Source organism: Benincasa hispida, chromosome 3 (assembly GCF_027475165.1).
Source record: "Benincasa hispida cultivar pf3 chromosome 3, pf3_genome.v1.1, whole genome shotgun sequence".
Lineage (NCBI taxonomy): Eukaryota > Viridiplantae > Streptophyta > Magnoliopsida > Cucurbitales > Cucurbitaceae > Benincasa > Benincasa hispida.
This window is the reverse complement of record NC_143480.1, coordinates 69,353,407-69,368,226: the sequence shown is the minus strand read 5'-3', so window position 1 is coordinate 69,368,226 and position 14,820 is coordinate 69,353,407. Positions and strand designations below refer to the sequence as shown.

Genomic DNA, 14,820 nt, shown 5'->3' with positions numbered 1-14,820 from the left:
CTACTTGGTGGATTAATAAGTTCACATATGTCACCATGAATCCGTTCTTAAAATGTTGGTGACTCAATTCCCACTTTAGTTGGTGATGGTCTAATAATCAATTTTCCTTGAGAGCAAGCAACTCATGATAATTTATTAGATTGAAGAATCTTCTGGTTCTTTAATGGATGTCCATGAGAATTTTCAATAATTCTTTTCATCATTATTGACCCAAGATGACCCAATCGATCATGTCAAACATTGAAATATCTAGATTCATGAATTTTGGGTTCATGGTTGCATATGTTTCAATTACTCGTATATGAGTATAATATAATCCAGAAGAAAAAACAGGCAATGTTTCCAATATACATTCCATATGAAACAATAGATGTAATATAGAGATATTCTATATTATTTTTATTGTTGGTTTCAACACGATAACCATTTTCACGTATATCTTTGAAACTCAATAGATTTTTTTTTTACTTACTAGAGAACAAGATTGTGAATTTCGTTCCTCTAGGCAAAATAAGGTTTGCTTTTCCAAAACCTTCATTCAAATTTAAAGAACCTGATATTGTATTGACATTTGCTTCAAGCATTGTTAATATATATATATATATATATATATATATATATATATATATATATATATCAAGTATTGTGTGCATAGTTACACTATCTGGCAAGCATAAGTCTTCATTTTTCATCTTTGAGTCAGCAAAAATATGAGAAATGTCCATGATTCTTAATTAAAAAAATGGTCACAATAAGTCTCAAATCAAAATTAACTTGTAAATGCAAAAAAAAAAAAAAAAAAAAAAAAAAAAAAAAAAAAACTAAAACATAAGTTAATGTTAGTTTTGGAAATTATCAAAATTAAAATGAAGTATTTGGTACTATTTGAATGTCATCAATTTTCTCTTCAGGAGATTCAAAGAAGTCAGTAATATACAAATGTGTCATGTTTGAATGGTCAAATACATCATTTTGATATGAAAAGTTCGCTTCCACATTTTTCCTTTTCTCCTTCAATGAAGCTTAATAGAGATCAACTAAATGTTTGGACGTACGACAGGTGCGAGACCAATGCCCTTTCATACCACATTGAAAGCATTGATTTTCAATACTTCTAGAGCTTTTATTTGTGGAGCTTTTACTCTATGATCATTAGTATTTATGGATTCTTTGAAATATGAATGATTATTTCCACGAAAAGAATAATTATTTATTCCTCTACCTCGGTCATGACCTCGACCTCAACCTCGTCCATGATTATTTAAAATTATAGCATTCTCTTTAGGGAATGGTATTGCTCTAGTTAGTTGAGATTCATGGTTTTTCATTAATAGCTCATTGTTTTATTTAGCCACGAGAATACATTATATAAGTTCAGAATACTTTTTAAAACATCTTTCTCGATATTTCTGTTGTAGGAGCATATTCGAGACATGAAATGTTGAAAATGTCTTCTCTAACATATCTTCATCAGTAATTTTTTCTCCGTATAACAACAATTTTGAACTAATTTTAAATAATACAGAATTGTAATCACTTACTGATTTAAAATCTTGCAACCTTAGGTGCATCAAATCATAACGAGCTTTAGGAAGAATTACTATTTTTTGATGATCGTACTTTTTTTTTAAACTTTGCCATAGGAGATATGGATCTTTTACCGTAAGATATTCAATCTTTAGTTCCTCATGAAGAAGACGTCGAAGGAAAATCATGGTTTTTGCTTTTTCTTGACTAGAAGTCTTATTTTCTTATTTAATCATTTCTCCAAGATTCATGACATCCAAGTGAATCTCAGCATCAAGCGCATGTGATAAATAATTATTACCATTGATATCAAGAGCTAGAAACTCTAATTTGGTAAGACTTGTCATGGTAAAAGTATAACAAAAAAAATGTACCTTTTGCAAATGAAAGTGGTAGAGTTATGCTGATAATGTGTAATGAAATAAGAAGAATATGAACAACAATATAACAACGAACGCAAGACAAGAGAGAAAAGTAGAAGAGAAGAAGTAGAGAGCTAATTTCGAACTCAATTGGTGTCCTCTACAGAAGCACCTTACAACCCTATTTATAAGGCATGGTGAAGTGTATGTTACAAGGTAAAAGTTAATGGGAGAGGTTATGAGATTGGATAACCTACGAAAGTTATGGGTTTCTTGTAACATAAATAAGTTATGGATATTTAAATATTACATTTATAATAAACTAATATTTTTTCTTTGGGAAAAATATATTTTTGGGCTAATATGAGCGTAGCTCAACTGACATAATACTTGTACTATCAATCTTGAGATTTAAGGTTTGATACCTCCACCCCACGCTTTAATACAATACCTTTGCAAATATATATATAGGTCTAGTTTCCATTTGATTCCTCAATTTTAAAATGTTATACATATATTTTAGACAAATTTTTAAAAACAAAAACAAGTTCTTAAAAACTATTTTTTTTTAGTTTTTCAAAGTTTGACTTGGTTTTTGAAAACATTGGTAAAAGGTAGTTAAAAAACAAGAAATTTAGAGGTGAAATAAGTATTTATAGGCTTAATTTATATAAGAAAAAAAAACAAATGGCTAGCAAAGGCCTTAGTTCTTAAGTCTTTTAAGTTTTGAGTTTATTTTCATTTTATTTCCTAGGTTTCAAGATGTTTTAATTTTACTTCTTATATTTGAATTTTGTTTCAAATAATTTTTTTCGTTATTCATAATTTACAAAATATTGTTAACTAGTTTTCTAGAACCTATTTAAATAGGTCCCACTTTTCATATTGCAATTGATTAATTGCTTAATTACATTTATCATGAAGTAGATTTACAATTTAAATATTGATTTTCATTAAAAACTCACTTCTAACCATTAGCAATGATGTCTATTAATTAATTAAAAATACTTATGAAGTGAATTTTAAATTTTAATATTCAACATTGATGAAAAGTTATCGAACTTAATTGAATTAAAAGAACTAAAAGGTTTTAAACTAAATTTTAGAGAGTTTTTTTTTATTAAACTATTATAGAATGGAGATTCAAATTCTTTATTTTTTTAATTATTATAATCAGAGATATATACATAACAAACAAGTTATCTGCACATTTAATCCATTTAAAATTATATAAATCAAATCATTATATACTAAATATTATTTTTGTAAAAAAAACAAATTATATTGTTGCTTGGATTTAAAAAAGAAAAAGAAAAGAAAAGAAAAGAAAAGAAAAGAAAAAATCAGCCGTGTTTCATTATAAATACAGATGTAGGGCGATCAGTAAGACAGAGAGAAGTTTCAAAGAAGAATCCAAAAGCCAACAAAATTCGCTGACGAAATCTCGCAAGATCACAGTCCAACGGCGGAGATTACATCTCAGATCGCAATCACAGTGTACGCTAAAACCAGCGAATCCGGGCCCCATTCGGGTCAACAGTCCACCCGATCCTCGAATCGCGGGTCCGGGCAGTTCTCGACCGACACGAAATAAGGCCACGTGGCGGAATCTTGAAGGTTGATGGGCGGGTCACCGTCCATCTCCTATTGGAAATCTGCAAAAACGCGGCGTTTTGTATTATTTTTTTTTTCTTTTTAATGTTGAATAGAGTTGTAGGTATAGTTTTATTTAGGTGTGTAGCTGCAGATAAAATCTGACATTGTCGTTTACAGTTATGTAACTTTCCCAACTCGCTACTTACAAGGATTCTTGTTGATTCACTCCATTTTTTCTTTTTATCTTTTTCTTTTTCTTTTTTAATTCTTTTTGTATTTTGTATACCTTAAGCGGCCGTTTGACATCGTAACTTCTTAAGTTGGTATAAACAACTCATTTTCAATAGTAAATATTATACAAATTTACACATTCATTCAGTAACTTTATTTTTTTTTTTACTTTTACATTTATCAAAGAATTTCATCTTTTTCTCTATTTCTACTTAACTCTATCTTACTATTCTGCACCCTAAACAAAAACTTAGGGTGTGTTTGACCCACTTGATGGATTTAATAAGTTTCGATTTAATATGTTGGAGTTAGTAAATTTATTTTTGGGATATAGAGTTGTAAGATGAAGTTTCTAGATAATTGCGAAAGTTAAATTAAGAGGGGAAGATAGAGTTACTCACAAATATGAAAAGTAGAGATAGAATAGAAGATAAAGTTTCTTGATAAATGTGAAAAGTAGAAAATGATGCCAAGATGAAGTTACTCGATAAATGTGCAAATTTCAATAATATTTACTATTGAAATTGATTTGTTGAAGTTGGTTGCCCAAACGATCTCTTAAAGTTGTTTAGGTCACCGAGTGAAGGGATCGAATCTCACATCAGCAATGACTGATTGCTTTGTTTTGATTTTGTTTTAAAATTACAATTCAAAAAAGAAAAAAACTTACCTTAATATGTAATAAGTCGAGCATGAAATTAGAGGAAAGAAGAAACATACCTTTGAACAATCGTTCTTCAAAGTTCTCCAAGTCTTTACAATTCCTCAACAAACCCATTTTCCATGAACAGTATGATGATACCACCATTAGATCTTTCCCACTATTCTCTTGGCAAGGACCGGTTTGTGAGAATCGACTTTTTGAAAGAGAAAAGAATATTATTTTGTGAAGGAGAATTTTTATAGAGAACTTTTCTTATCAAATTTTCTTGAGAGAATTGGGAGGGAAAAAGTTCTTGAGAGAATGAAAATTACTTCTCTACAATAATTAACACCGATGGAATAAACTTCCTCATCTCTTAATACTTGAAGTGAAAATCAGTTAAAAATAACTGCCACTTACTTTAATTTTAATTAAAATAAATTTTGTTTAATAATTAATCAAATTAATAAATTACTATTTTAATTAAATATCTCATATTTAGTTAAATGTAAATTTAAATCATATTCAAATGCTCATCTCTTTCATAACCTACAGTTTTAATACGAATCTCATTCATATTTATTAACCTACAGTTTTAATATGAATTTTATTCATATTAATTATTTGAATCATATTCAAATAATAAATATCCTTATTATTTCAAAATTTAATTTTTGAATCTCATTCAAAATTCTATACTATAATGTATCTATATATTCTGTTAATTGTATCAATACAATTAATATTATTCTCTTATTTAATTTGAACAATTCAAATTCTTTCAAAACTCTTGGTTCTTGTTTACCCACTGTGAGCTAGCAGGGGGCCTAATAAGCCTACAAACTAGAAGCTCCAATGATTTGACATTAACTAATTAAACTCTTTAATATTATGTTAACGAATATTCATCAGTAGGTCACTTCACTAAAAACCCACAACTGCACTCTTCACACTATAGAATATTTCTGCATCCATGATTTTAACCATTACAATAAGTCGATTCTTCACGAGCAGTTCGTAATGACAGCTGGGTCAAATTACCATTTTATCCTTATAATTATCTCTAACTCCTTAAGTACCACTAATCCCTCTAATGAACAATCTGTTTATGGTCCTACGATAAACCAAGTCCCTCTCGGGCCAATGAGAGGGTGGGTACCCTTTGTTTAAGACAAGAAAGTTGCACTTAAGAGAATTACTCTTATACTTACCTTAAATACGGAAAAAAGTGAATTTCATCTTGTGTAGCTATGTTCCCAGCTCCCCACTTGGACGAATCCCCAAAATGGTAGGCTTATTGAGTTAGCATCTTGCATCACTCTCACTCATACAAATCAAAATACTAGCCTCATAGACATAGTCCATAATTCATTCAAGATTAAGATCGAGTTACATGATTATCCTATGAAAAATTAATCTCTTCAATTAATGGCGTTACAATGAGAGATTAAGTATTTCGTGGTCTGATCTTATATAAACTTATTGTATAGGATACCCTACTCCCATGTCTTTACATAAATGGTTTGGATCAAATTATTTGTAACACTTACAACATTTGTAACAATTACAAAGTGGGCTGTATTTATAGTGTTACTAGGATAAGACACCAAACCTTAATCTATATACTATAGACCCTTAAGGTTATTACTTGAAACATGATCCAACTGTATGTCCATTACATACTGTTCAAGTTTCATAAAATAACCTTGAATTTTCCATATAATGTGTTGGCTTTCTGGCCCTTAATTTCAAATTAGTTAATTTTAGTTAATTAAGTAATTAATGTTTTCATGATAACAAAATTGCTCTTATTCATTAACAATTTGAGTGTTTTGAAGTGCCTATTGTGAAGAGCTCGGAACAACGATTTCAATGCAATTTGAATCACTCAAATTGGAGTTTAAATGAAGATGATATGACCGAAACAAATTTAATGAAAAAATCTCGAGCTGATGATGTGGTATATTATTTTTCATCAAAGTGGAACAATTGAAAGGTGCCACTTAGAGTAATGGAGGAGTGATACATGATGGATTTTTTATTTTTGGATTGGTTCTAAAAGGAAAATGAATTTAATATTATTTGGTATTTGTGTTTAACGGCTAGTTTTGAACACATGGTAGACATTTTCTTTTTGTTGGGTTTTAAAAGAAAATGATTTAAAAAAATATTATTATATTATATTATTTTTGTGTCTAACGGGTAGTTGAGTTTAAATCTCCACCATTCAATTTTCTTTTACCAATATCCAATGTCCAAAATTAAAGGTGGTTTCCAACATTTTTTTCTCTCTATTTAAAGCCATCTTCTTTTCCAAACCATGATTGATGGAGTCGACATTCAACAAACGGAAGCAATTAAGGATCAAAGCACTCTACCTACATCAATTTTAGTTAATTAGCATGCATGTTCATAGTTTTAGTATATTAGGGTTTCAAGTGAATACCTTTGATGATTCTCTCAAATTGACTGAATCCACCACGAAATCCTTCTTCAATCTCTGTAGTGGACTACCACAAGTGTCTTCTCTACTAATCTCAGGTCTTAGATTGAAGTGTGGTCTTCAAATGGAGAGAAATTTGATATGGAATTTAAGAGTTTGAAGAATGGGAAGAAAAATCATATTTTTCTCTCTCTTAATCTCAAATTTTCAGGTTGCATAAGAGCTCAATCTGATCTAAAACTTCAATATATAGAAGAAGATCATGTAGCTCAGATTAAACATGAAGAAGTCACTTCATATTCCATTCAACTTTAGTGGCTTGAGATGTTATTCATAATGGAATAAGTGGAATTATCGCACTTTCATTAATTTCCAATTTTCATTTCAATAAATTGAATTATTTGATATATATGAAACTTATTTAAAAATTGAATTTCAAATTCAATTTAAATTAAATAAATTTTATAATTAAAAATTTCATAAATCCAATTTTATAATTTTGAATTACATAAATTCAAATTTTAATAATTACTAAATTGAAAAATTAATTAAACTAATTTAATTAATTTAATTTAATATCAAATATTAAACCAATATAACACCTCATTAAATATCTAAACCATATTTAAATATTGTTAACTCTCTAAAACCGTAACATTTAATTTGATAATTCAACATCAATTAAATATAATAATCTAAACCCTAAACCTAGTTTGAACTTTTCAAATTCTCTCAACACGCTATTATAAGGTTTAATCCTTTTACGAGGTTGTAGAGGGACCTAATGGACCTAAAGATCATGAGTTCCAACGAGTTGAGATTAATTTGCTAAACTCTTCAAACCGAATCAACCAATATTCATTAGCTACCGAGACATACCACTATAGCTTAATAGTTGCACTCTTCTCACTACAGATATATTTCTGTCCACTTGATTTAACCATAATTAGTAAGTTGATCCTTCACAAGTTTTTGTATTCACAGCTAGGTCAAAATCATCGTTTTACCCCTGTAATACATCTTGCTTCTTAGGACTCCACTGATCCTCTAATGAACAATTGGTTTATGGTCCTATCAATAAACCGAATCCCTCTCAGCCACGAGAGGGCAGGGCCCCTTGGTTCAAAACCAGGTGTCAGTACTTAAGGGAACAACCTATCTGCTAACCCTAAAACGGGTAGGAGTGAGTTCCTTCTTGCAGAACTATGTCCTCAACTATCTATCTAGTCTTACCCCTAAAATGGGAAGCTTATTGAACGATGATGTTGAACCATTCTCACCTCTGTAGTTTAAAGGAGAATCCCGAATAAACAGAAGTTCGTAGTTAGCTCAGGATTAAGATCGAGTTATCTTAGGTCATCGAATTGAAATAGTCAGCTTTAACAGTAAAACGATTATTATAAAGAAAAAGTGACTATTTCATGGTATGATCTTATGCAAACATCTTTTGCATAGGATGCCCCCACTCACATGTCTTCACATGAACGACTTTGTGATCACATCGTTTGTATCAATATACAAAGTGGGTTGCATCCATAGTGTCCCTAGGATAAGGTACCTAACCCTATCCATATACTTATAGACTTCTTTAGCTATATACTAAAATTTGATCATCTTTTTATGTCTCTACATAAAGTTTAAGTATTCATGTTATAACCATGAGTTAGTTTATTGGATTTAGTAATGAATGCAATTCAATAACATCTTCAATAACATCTTTATTGAAAGAAATCTCAATAATATATTTATTGTGAATAGAATATGTTTAATGTTTACAAAGTGCGAATTTTAGGACATTCCCAACAATGACAACAATCTTTATTATTTTAAATTCTCCATAACTCATTAAGGTCATCATTGTTGCTCTCTTTTCAAGTTTCAAGTTTCAATTTTCTTCTTTTCATCTTTTTCTTGAGAGAGATATTTTATGTTGTGAGGATTGATTCATTGGGTGCTAAGTTTGTAAATTTACTCTTCAAGAGAGTTTTTCTCATATTGTTCTTCATTTCCAAATTCATTGTAAGGGTTGCTCTTGATCCCTAAAAAGAGTGGTTGTAACAGTTTGATCCTCAATCGTGAAAAGGATCTGGTTCATTGTTGCTCCCAAAAAAAGAACATTGTAGCGGTTCGACTCTAAACCGTGGAAAGAGTCAAGTTCGTAGTAACATACCCAAGAGGAGCTTGGGAAGTGGATGTAGGTCGATTGTGCTGAATCACTATAAAATTCTCGGTATCAATTTCTCTATCCATCTCCTATTTAATTTTACAATTAATTTTTTATTATATTTTATTACTTGAAATTAATTGCAATTTTTGTTCTTGAAATTAATTGTTCATATTGGGTTATTTTGATTGGTTGTTCTTGAATTTTTATATTTATTATCAATCTTGTTACGAGAATCAATTTGGGTATTATTAACTTCTTGATTATTTTGAGTTGAATTTATTTGCAAAAAATTATTGTTTAAATTACTTGTTCATAAAAGATTGTTAATTTGTTTAATTGGACCCACATTAGTAAAACAATTTCATTAATTTAATTAAACATTACTCACCCCGTTGCCATACCGATCCTACAATTGGTATCAGAGTCGGTTGCTCTCTTTTTTGTGATAAAAATTTTCATAAATCATTTTAGATTGATACCTATTGTTTGAGTTTCCCTCTCCTTCAATTGGTATCAAAGCAAGGAGATTTTCTACATCTATTATTTTTCAAATATTATTTTGACACATAAGGTATCTTATTAAATTTTGAAAAAAATTATTTAAAAGCTTAATTGTTAGAGTTATGGCAACTATGGAAAATCGTTGTGTTGATAGACCTCCCTTCTTTGATGGTAGTAAGTATGATACTTGGAAAAATAAAATGACAACTTTTATGCTTGCCATGGATTTCAAGATTTTGTATGTTTGTGAGAATGATATGGCTAAATTGGAATTGAATAATGAGTTGCTTACTTATAATGCTAAAGCAATAAATATCATATTTCGTGCATTAGATAGATAAATATGTGAAACAATTCTACATTTTGATTATGCATATGACATTTGGAATTTTTTTGATAATATGTATAGCTTAGAAAATTCCCCTTGTAGTACTAATGATTTATTTGATATGAAAGAGAATTGTACTTCTCAAAATCAAGAAAATTTTCATGAAATGAAAAAGAAAAAAATGTGATCAATCCTTGTTGTGCTTGATGGCTCATTTAGATAATGACTCTGGAGATGAAAGTGACAAAGATGAGGTAAATAAAAAAATCTCTTTCGTATGATGAATTGTATGATGCTTCTTAATATATGCAACATGATTTAGAAATTTTTTTTCACATACAAAATTAGGTACATTGGATAAAATATCATTAGACATACAGAGGGTGTCTTTATCCAATTTTTATGCACATACAGACAATTTCTTTATAGATTATTTTGCAACTTCAAGCTCTTTATTAACAAGCAATTTTTTCTCTTTAAGTATATGTAAAAAAATTATATTTCTCATCAACATCAAATTCAAGAAATTTAATCTTGTCTACAAAAGCAACTTTTTTCTTGTATACCTTTTAACAACAAAAGGGGATTAGAGTATGAATAAAAATTCATCATCTAGTTCTAAAACTACTTTTGGTAAAGACACCACTTGTATGTTTAATGATATTTTATCCAATGTACCTAATTTTGTTAAAATTAAATTTGTGCTAAAGCGTGAAAAAGTTAGATATATCCATCAAAAACCAAAATTTGTGTATAGACAATTTCATGCTAAATCAATTTGTGCTCATAATGTAAAGATTATGCCTAAGATTGTAAAAAGTAGATATAAACATGAAAAATCAAAGTTTGGGCATAAACATGTTCATGAAAAATCAAAATGTATGCATAGTACTAATTTTGTGCCTAAAATTTATGCCTACATGTTATTTTCGTGGAGTTAAAGGTCATATTAGACCAAACTGTTTTAAATCGAAAAATGCTCCCAACAAAAAAATTTCTTAAATAAACATATGGTGCAAAAACAATTGATTAAAAATAAATTCTTGCCTAATGTGACTTGTTATTCATGTGGCAAAGTTGGTCATAAATCCAATACTTGTTATTTGTCAAAAAATCAATAATAGTATTGTTGGAATTAATCTTAAATGGGTTCCAAAGTGTTTGCTTATTAACAATGAAGGATCCAAGAAATGAGTACTAAGATCTTTTTGTTAAGGTTTGTTTGTAGGTGTGATTTCAAAAAGCATTTGGTTGTTTGGACTTCAAATGAGCAATTAATTCAAATTGAAACAACTAGTATGACTTGCTTGAATCTAACCAAGGAAATTTGGTATGTGTTAACTCTTATTTTATTTTTTTGAATTATTGAGCCAATTATACTTTCGGTATTTTTATGAAAAATGTATCTTGAATGATAGAATTTGATTTCTTGCATTACTATTTGACTTATTGACTTATTTTTATTATTGGATTTAATGCCATGAGAAATTATTGAATATTTATCTATGTGGCATTTGTCTTTATTACTTATATTTGGGCATTTTAGTCCATTAGTTGCTTGCTCTATTCTTATATTTTTCTTGAAAATTAGTTTTGAGCAAAAGGATATTGAGTCTTGCAAAAGATGGTCATTATTTTGATAATTAAGATATATGTTGTTTTTGCTCTACATTGAAATAGATTAAACTTTTATTAAAGATTTTTGAGGATGTTGTTTTGAAAGAATTGTTAAATTCTTTTTCATAAGGGGAATATTTATAAAATTGATTTATTTTATTGATCCCCATTAGCATGTTTGCTCATAATTCTTGCTTATATTGATACCATGCTCATATTAATTGGCTAATGTTGCTTTGCTATTATTTGGTATTATTATATCTTTTTCAACAATTGATGTTTATTTTCAAATATTTTATTTTATTTTTTATTTCAATTGCTTGAATTTTACTTGAATGATTTTATCTCCTTGGTAATTATTGATTTTTTTTTCTTATATAGATGGAGATTGCTTAATTTTAATGAGAGTTATATACTTTCATATATGAATTCCATATATTTGATGATATTGATTCTCCTTATTGTTTTATTGTTTACACCTCTTTTGCTTATTGTGCATCATTTTAGGGAGAGTAATTGTTTGTGGAGTAATGTTAGGTTTTAAAATTTTGTATGATATTTATTCCCTCAAGTTGAATATGTGCTAAATGTCTTTTTATCTCTTATTAAGGAGAAGCGTTTGATTGATTTTAAAAGGGGGAGAAATTTATGAAATTGGTCTTTAAATTAAATCAGCTTAAGCTTGGTGGATTCTATAGGATGCTTCTTGAATCTACAATGTTGCTTGTTATGTTTTTTTTTAGAAGACATGTTGATAAGAGAAGAAATATGCAAAATATTGTGTTCAACATTTTAGGAGAAACAAACATGTCTTTATATTATTTTGTTGACCTTTTTTGATTGACTCAAAAAGAGAGAGAGTATTAAGAAAAATTGAAGCATGTTGTTATTGAATATATTATTTGAGTGAATTGAAATTATATGTGTGTTGATTATGATTCTGGTTCATATTTTATATCACAAACCACTTTGAATTTCATTTTTCTTGAGTAGTTTGTCATCATAAAAAAATGGGGGAGAAAGTTGGTTTTTTTACCCTTAATCTCAAATTAATTAATTTTAATTAGTTAAATAATTAATGTTTTGATGGTAACAAACCTGCTCTTATTCACCATCAATTTGAGTGTTTTGAAGTGCCTATTGCATTAAGTTCAAAATAACGATTCCAACGCAATTTGAATCACTCAAATCGTAGTTTAAAGGAAGATGATATGGCTGAAACAAACTTAATGAAAAAATCTCAAGCTGATGATATGACATATTATTTTTCATCAAAATGGAACAATCTAAAGGTGCTACTTAGAGCAAGGAGGAGTGACACATGGTGGACTTTTGATTTTTGGATTGGTTCTAAAAAGAAAATGAATTTAATATTATTTTATGTTTGTGTCTAACGGCTAGTTTGGAATACATTGTGGACATTTTCTTTTTGTTGGGATTTAAAAGAAAATGATTTTAAAAAATATCATTATATTATATTATGTTTGTGTCTAATGGCTAATTGAGTTTAAATCTTCACCTTTAATTTTCTTTTACCAATATTTCAATGACCAAAATTAAAGGTGGTTTCCAACATCTTTTCTCTCTAATTAAACCCATATTCTTTTCCAAATCATGACAACAATCTTTATTATTTTCAATCCTCCATAACTCATTAAACCACCATAGTTGCTCTTTCTCCAAGCTTCAATTTTTTTCTTTTCATTTTCTTCTTGAGAGAGATATTTTATGTTGTGAGGATTGATTCATTGACTACTAAATTTGTAAATCTACTCTCCAAGAGGGTTTTTCTCATATTGTTCTTTATTTCTGAATTTATTGTAAGGGTTGCTCTTGATTCCTAAAAAAGAGTGACTGTAACGGTTTGATCCTCAACCGTGGAAAAGATCAGATTCGTTCTTGCTTCAAAATAAGAACATTGTAGTGGTTCGACTCTAAGTCATGGAAAGAGTCAAGTTCGTAGTAACATACCCAAGAGGAACTTAGGAAGTGGATGTAGGTCGGTTGTGTTGAACTACTATAAAATTCTCGGTGTCAGTTTCTCTATTCCTCTTCTATTTAATTTTGCAATTAATTTGCTATTATATTTTATTGCTTGGAATTAATTGTAATTTTTGTTCTTGAAATTAATTGTTCATATTAGATTATTTTGATTGGTTATTCTTGAATTTCTATATCCATTATCAATCTTGTTTGAGAACCAATTTGGGTACTTTAAAGTAGTATTATTAACTTCTCGATTATTTTGAGTTGAATTTATTTGCACGAATTTATTGTTTAAATTACTTGTTGCAAAAAGTTTGTTAATTTGCTTAATTGGGCTCACATTAGTAGAAAGTTTTAAATTAGTTTTATTAAACCCTATTCACCCCTCTATGGTTGCCTTACTGATCCTACATGATGAATAACTAACTATTGTATGTATAAAATAATTAAATATTATATTAAATAATTAATTAACTACAAGGTTTTAGGCATAAATTCGAACACTGGGTTGGATTATGAAGCATGAAGTTAATATGTTGGAGTTTCTATTATGAGTAATTTGTATTATTAAGTTTGATGTTAGAGATTTGATTCTTTCACACCACATATTGTTAAAGAAAACTTTACACTATTAAGAGTAATTTGGAATATTGATATTGTTTCATGGATATGAATATTATATATATGAGATTTAAATATTTAGGATCATTAATGTATATTCTTGGATGTATATGATAATTAGTGTCAGGAAGCTAGATATATGAGTTTGTTATACTAGTTTTGTATATAAAAACTAAATTAAATAATTACTTAATTTATGTAAGAGAACAATTAATGTAGTCATGAATTAAGTTTAGTATTATTTAGGTCCCGTTTGTTAATAGTTTAGTTTTTGAAAACTAACACTATTTTCTCTCAATTAATTTCTTACAATAGTTTACATCTTTTTTTGACTAAAAAGTTAGATTCTTAACCAAATTCCAAGAACAATAACGGGGTTTTTAAAACTACTTTTTTTAGTTTTCAAAATTTGGCTAGATTTTTTAAAGCATCAATAAAACGAAGATAATCAAGAAATTTAAAAGTGAAAGGAGCATTTATAGGTTTTACTTGAAAAAACTAAAGTAACAAAAATCAAATGATTATCAAAACAAGACCATTATAGATTGCAATCTTAATTAATTATTTAATCAACTCAAATAAAAATAGATGAATACTTTTACATTAAACATTAATTAAAATTGTTAAACTTGATTACAAAAAATAAAAGATAATTATAATATTGATAAATAATAATAAAATTTTATATTAAATAGTCAATAAAACATAAAATATATATTAACTATAATTGTCTGAGTTGAAATTTATTAAATCTAAATAATAAATTTATATTTAATCATGGACGAAAATTAATAATAA

At 28.2% G+C, this 14,820-nt stretch overlaps 1 pseudogene; it reads right to left on the bottom strand.

Moving 5' to 3' along the window:
- Positions 1–861: 861 nt before the first annotated feature.
- Positions 862–1,874, bottom strand: LOC150037499 (uncharacterized; annotated as a pseudogene).
- Between the last annotated feature and the right edge of the window lie 12,946 nt (positions 1,875–14,820).